The sequence below is a fragment of the Poromitra crassiceps genome (genome assembly GCF_964638095.1).
Source record: "Poromitra crassiceps genome assembly, chromosome: 16".
Lineage (NCBI taxonomy): Eukaryota > Metazoa > Chordata > Actinopteri > Beryciformes > Melamphaidae > Poromitra > Poromitra crassiceps.
Genome location: NC_139645.1, coordinates 2,946,248 through 2,953,472, shown reverse-complemented (window position 1 = coordinate 2,953,472; position 7,225 = coordinate 2,946,248).

Sequence of the window (7,225 nt, the reverse complement as noted above, 5' to 3'; positions counted from 1 at the left end):
ACCCTTCCCTGTCATTTTTGTCAGAAATGTGATGCAATGTCACTCATTCACACTCATACAGGGTGAACCCTTCTGTATGAGATGAATGGTTATTTGTGGCATTATAACTGTATTATAACCAGTGTTGGGGGTAACTCATTACAAAAGTAACATATTACATGTAATATATTACTTTTAGCAGTAACTCAGTAATATAACTTATTACTTATAGGATTTCAGTTATATTAATAGTTACTTTGTCAAGTAACTCAAGTTACAAATTAAGTGAATTTCTTTTTTTTCTTTTTTCAAAGCACATATTTAAATCATTTCCTAATCACACTGTGTGTTCTTATGCAAATAACCACTATAGATGACAATAACAAAGGAAAAGGATAACATTTAGAATTTTTGATTGTTCAAGACGGTTGAAATTATTTTTCGGGATGGTTCCGGGGCGGCGATGTCATTCTGCTACTGCTGTTATTACAGTTAAAGTAATGCAAAAGAGTTACTCTACACAGACAGTAATATTGTAAAGTAACTTATTACTTTCAAATGAAAGTAACTAGTTACATGTAGTATATTACATTTTGAATGTAACTTGCCCAACACTGATTATAACTAGTGCACAATTATAAGGCCTCCTCCACGGACGCTGTTTCATGCATTCCACTGTATTATTGCATGTTTCTGTTTTTCGCTGAGGATTTTGATGTATAATATGTTCTATGAGGTTGGATATATTGCTATGTATGACAAAAAGTACAACGACGCTTGGTTTTACCGTCATATTTGACTGTTATGTATACCTCATCATTGTACTTATCTACTAGCGTACTATCTCTGTGAATTCCTATTTTTGTGTAACATGAGAGCAAAATATTTACTTTGATGTGACTGATTGGTGTATGATGATGAAGTAGTCTCACCACTCCTGTGATATATAAGCTATCGACACTAACATCTGAACAACAACCATTTCTACTGTATGTCCACATACCTCAGCTGGTTTCCACAATAATGAGCATTAATTGATTGTCTGTGATAAAGAACTTATTTTTGTACAACAAATACATTCCCATATAATTGAAACGCCCGTTCAGATTGTCTCTGTCTCGCCCATTTCAGATAGATATTGTGCTTTGTTTTGTTACATACTGTATGGTGCACATTCACACCCAAATTAAGGCAATGTATTTTATTAACCAGTAGAGGGCGTCAGAAACTAATTATCTCCAATCCCAAATTTACTTGAGTGTGTTTTTTTTATTTATGCATTTTATTATAGCCTATTGACTAGTTTTTTTGTATTCCTATTCAAAACCATTACATTCCACTCAAACCATTATGCACCTTTAAGACAGTGAAATACCGTAGCTTAAAAAAATTTAACTATAATTGGCTAACCTAAACTGATGATATTCCTTCAAAGTTGTAATGATAGTTTGACTTAGTACTTGGATTTTGGTCATGATGTGTAAACGGATCACAGCAATCCGATTATATAGAATATCCATCACTCACCTGACACAATTTTAGCTTGAATGTCAGCATGGAGCTAGTTGTCAAAAACACAGAAACAAGATGGAAAGAACCAGATGTTGCACGTGAGATTTTAAAAACGATTGAATGAAAACTCCACTCTCACCTCAAAAGAAATGCCAGAAAATAGCTCTAACATAACAAAAACCCATTAGAAACTAAGCAAGGGAGAGACTGTGTGTGTGTGTGTGTGTGTGTGTGTGTGTGTGTGTGTGTGTGTGTGTGTGTGTGTGTGTGTGTGTGTGTGTGTGTGTGTGTGTGTGTGTGTGTGTGTGTGTGCGTGTGTGTTTGTGTGCGTATGCGTGTGGGTGTGTCCTGTCCTGAACCTTCAACGGCAGCCAGCAGATGGCGCTCAGATGTTTATGGTCTGGTCTTGTGAAAAAAAGAAAGAAATGGCAGAAGTAGAACAAAATGTACAGCAGCTGCATTTACTGCTGAGCTTTCGTTGTTAACTTTATTAGTTCCACCACAAAATCAACACAGAAGTCTGTGACTGAGCAGCTTCAGAATAACATACAGCTAAAACAACAGGGCATTTGTTTAGTTTTAATATCATTTAGAAGTTTTGTAATTTAGATTTACATAGCCTACAAAGAATCAGGAGTTACATAATACTGCCTTTGCCTTGGCATAGCAACAAAATGCACCAACTTTACTTGAATCACACGCCGCCAAGATCAGCTGGATTTCCTAGCTTTGCTGTGAACAAACTGCAGCCATACAGAAAATCTGGCAAAATGAAATACAATTAAATGTGAATATGCACTGCAGAATGACCTTAATGTGACTGCTGTAAGCAAAGGCAAGTCTGAAGTGAAATATGACAACTTGGTGGGGAAAGAAACAGTCTGAAACTAGAAGGACACACACACAGTGTACCCAAGAATCCGTCTGTTCTCAGGTCGTGTCATATCTCTCAAGTTGATGTGGCATTTGCGAGGGTGGCAATGCAATATTGGCTGTGCAGCTGATTCAGCATCCTGTTTTGTTAGCTCCATGTTGGGAAATAGCAATGACATAACCAACTTCACCTACAGAGGTAATTATAACTGGATGCTGCACTGACTGTGGTAGGCCAAACGTTGGCCCAGAGAGGTTTGAGATACATAGGTAAATAAAATAGGTAATGAAATAAATAGCACAACCGGGTGTGGTGCAATGTGTAGTGTACATAGGAAGCTATTACGCAAGCGGAGACACCGGAACTCAAATGTCCAACGCCCAGATTGATTAACTGTCAGAGAAAGTACACACATCCTTTACGAAGTACAGTTACTTGTGCGTAAAAAAAAAGAAAAAGACTGGTAAAAGTAGAAGTACTGATTGAACTTGTTTACTCAGGTAAAAGTAAAAAAAAAAATACAGGCTCTGTAATAAAGTATAAAAGTAAAACGTATTTCCACCGGCTGTTTCTGTGCAAAGCTAACTAAAACTCACGTCATATCCTACTACACTAATTGGAGAGCTATCTGTCTGTTTGTCCAGAGAACTGTCCGTCTGTCTGCAAGGTGCACCTTTGCTCCGATCGGGGAAGGGGCCGGCATTCTCCAATCCCGAAGCCAAGCGCAAGAAATTGGCTGGAGCCAGAGAAACTCAGCAGCGAACTGACGAGGAAATCAGAGGGGAAGATTGGAACTCCAACCCCACACATGCATAATGCAGGTGTTTAAGACGTGGTCTCCCCAGAAGTCTGCTCCAAGCACCTCGGCCCCGTCATCCCCTTCTGTCTGCCACAGTACCTGGATCTTCAGCTTCACTCAAGTCCAATAGAGCAGAGCCTTCTTCTGGCCGAGGCCGTGGCAGATGCTTTGTGAAGAAGACCCCCATGATGGCACCCGGCACTTCTCAAACCTCTGAAGATGGTCCATATATCGCGAGCCTCAACCTCGACCAATGCAAGTGGACGATCAGAGCCCGAGTCACCAACAAGTCCAGCATGCGCACCTGGAGTAACTCTAGAGGGCAAGCCCATGGAAGGGCTTGGATTCTCTATCCTAGCTAAACAGATGCCCCCCTCTCACCACAAGAGGGGCGTCATCTTACAATGGAGTCATACGCCAAGCAGTAAGGCCACGCTGAAGCTGGCCAACAAGGAGCACACAACGCTGAAGAACGATTACGAGATGACGCTCCATGCTAATAGCTCCATCGTGCCCTGCGGTGACATCCAGGGCATTGTCACCATGCAGTGCGACTCTGTGCCTATCGCCCTAACAGAGACAAGGATGCCATCATCGATGTGATTGAAGTGTGTAACGGCGGGGACACACCAGAAGCGTCTCTGACGCAGCGGCTCACGGAAGCGTCGAGCAGAGCCTGGGCATTCACACCAGAAGCGCTCTGTTTTGCTCTGCGCCAGTCACAACATGTACCTAACGACTTCTACGCCCGGTTGCGTGTGGCCGCTCGTGGCTCACGTCAAACAGACCGGAAGTGGAAACTCTCGCTGTAGGACGCGAGACGGACGCGACTGACCGGTGTGATCCGTCTAAACTGTTAATAAGGACGCCGAAATGAAACTGCCTCTGCGACGCGACGCCTCCACGTCGGAGAGGTTTCTGGTGTGTCCCATGCCGTAAAGAGTGCAGAGGAGGTCTCCTGTATGACCACTAAGACCAGCAGAGAAGTCTCCAAGAGAGCCTGATCCACGGAATAGACACCACTGGAAAAGTGGTGACAGCCACTGTCGCCATCGCAGGAGCTCGCCTGTCTGGGTTTGGGGGCAGACCTCTGTCTGCTTTGTTCAGCTCAACCTTCATGGTCAACCCAGACACCAGACATACCTGAGGCCTTTCGACTGAGGGCCTCGTATGACCAGGAGGGCTACGCTCCGCCAATCCCTGAGAGAGATGAGGTCAGCATGCAGCAGAGCAAGGGTCCACTGGAAAACACATGGCGACGATAAGTATGATGATGTCATAACCACTGATGATGTCATGTCATGATGTGGATGATGTGGGATAGGTTGACATGAATCACAACAACCCCACCAAAAAGTGCGCCCATGGCGCATCGTCCCCAGAGTCTCCACCCTAGAATTTCGAGTTAATATAATTTGAAGACTATTAAACTTAAAAGATTGGATCCAAACATTTTTTAAGATGTATAAAGATTTGATTAATAATTTGTGTGATGTGGTTTTTCCACAAAAGGTGCACATAATGCGTGAAAGCCGGGAGAGCGTGAGACGAGAGAGACAAACGTGAGACAAGAGAGACAAACAAACATTACATGGTTTTTGTCTGTCGTGCATTACAAGTGAAGTAACTCGCCTAAAATGTTAGGAGTAGAAAGTACAGATATGTGTGTTAAAATATATAGAGTAAAAGTAAAAAATGTCAGAAAAATGAATACTTTGTAAAGTACAGATAGCTAAAAATCCTACTTAAGTACAGTAACAAAGTATTTGTACTTACTTCCCACCTCTGCTAACTGTAATGAGCAGATATGATACAGTAGCAAGCTACATTTATTTTGGCATCTAGCCTGTAGCTTAGCTTGCTACATTTAGCTGAGGATAGCTTCAAACTAGTGAAGCTATATTTTAATGTAGAGTAGCTGGTAGCTTAGCTTACTACATTTTCCAAGTAGCTTGCTCAACACTGCTCCCCTACATAGATATTTACATATAACCAAATGAGACACAACAAACACATCAGTTTGATCAAATTGAATAATCACAATAAAAGGCTGCCGTGATCAAATGTGATCAGACTAATAAAAACACACAATAAATGTTTATGATTTGGTTAGCTGATGGGAGAGAGCAAAATTATTATTATATGATTATTAAATGAGAGTTCCATATAACTTATATGGACTTGACAAGTGTTGACTGGAGAGTTGATTGTCCACTCATAGAGCTGATATGACTGTTGGGACTTGGGCGGCTGTTCAAAACTATCCAAAGGTGATAAGTTAACTCTAATGCGTGTGGTGGACTTATATAAACACTAACATAGTGGAGTATAAACTAACACTACAGACTTTGCTGTGAGGTGGATATGTGATACATCAAAAAATGACTATAGTAAAATACTAAAATTACTTAAATGACACCTCTAATGTGATGAAGCAGGCTACAAGGAAAGTTAATGCAGTATAAGCTATTTAGTTTCCTGGTAACCTGCTGAAAGCATGTACATGTATTAGAGTTAGACTAGACCAGTGGTTCCCAACATTTTTGGCCTGTGACCCAAAATAAAGCAAACTCTACCTGGGCCCCCTCGTCACGTTGCATTGTCTCTACCAATGTTTAAGATACTGATTATTGTCTTGATTAATAATTTAATTGTTTTGTCCATAAAATGTCAGAAAATATCTGCTTAAATTCCCCACAGACATCTTTAATGTCTACTTTTGTCTCTTAACAGTCCAAAACCCAACGATATTCAGTTCATCATCATGTTGTAGGAAAAACAATAAATCATCACATTTGAGAAGCTGAAACCAGCTTATTATTTTCATGATTTGTGTTACATTTTTGCTTAAAAGATGACAAACAATTATTCAATTAATCTTCTGCTGATTGACAAACTGACTAACCAGCTCTCGATAGAGGACTTATTTAGATTTATTAGAGGCTTGAGGAGGTAAAATACAGCAATCGACAAGAAATAAAGCAAAAATTAGAAGAACATTTGTGGGGAAAAAGCAATCTTGTGTGTCTTAAAATGTTGCTTTCTGTATCCTATATCCTGTCCTATCATCTCGTGGACCCTTTTGATTAATACCGTAATCACTGCAACACAGAGTGAAATTAGAATATGGGGGGAAGGGGGGGGGGGGGGGGACATTGTACAAAAAAAGTCATGTGACAACCCCAATTCAAGGATGAGACAGACATCATAACATTTCTGGTCAGGCTATGCTTGGAAAATAAACACCAGAATAATGATTCACAGAGAAAAGTCTTCCACACCCAAGCTGTAATTGCATGAACAACATGATTAAGCCTGCAGACGGAGCTTTAAATACTAAGAATCGCCCAGTCACATTTTAAAAATGTCGGTATTAAAAAGAAAATATATCGGTAGAGTAATCCTCAATACTATATCACATAAATGAGAAGTACGCATGTCACTCTTATAGCTCGACTTCCTAAAGCTTTCAACCAGATTTCTTCCTTGAAAATATAGGCTCACGCACGCCGAATAGTTTTTATAGACTTCAAGAACCCAAGAAAGCCATGAGACTCGTCGTAAATATCAGAACGAAGCATGCAGTGAGGGAAGACCACAAATAGAAAAATCTTACAAGTTAGAACTGGATTCCATACTTGGCAACCTCCTCCTTCATAGCTGAGGTTCTGGAGGGTGTAAACCATAGACTGTTAGCACACCATGAGCCAGAGTAAGTGGTATTTTGGTGTAACCTCAGGAAACTGTGTCATGGCATCGGTCAGGAGGACTAAACAAAACAAAGGGAGGTCATATGCAGTCTGCATGAATACAATGTCAACGTGATAAGAAGGGCTATATTCTTTATCTTCAGACTGGCAGCTTTATCTTGCATGTACTGTATATGATGTGTAAAATCTTAAAGTGAGATGCTGGTAGCACGTCTGAATACAAACTACCAAAAATGAAAATGAATAGGGGAACAAAAGCTGATAACTAAAGGCATCTAGGCCATGGTCAGAATAATGCATAGATGTTCTACATTTAACATGTGTGTGCTAATATGCTAGTAAAATAAAAAT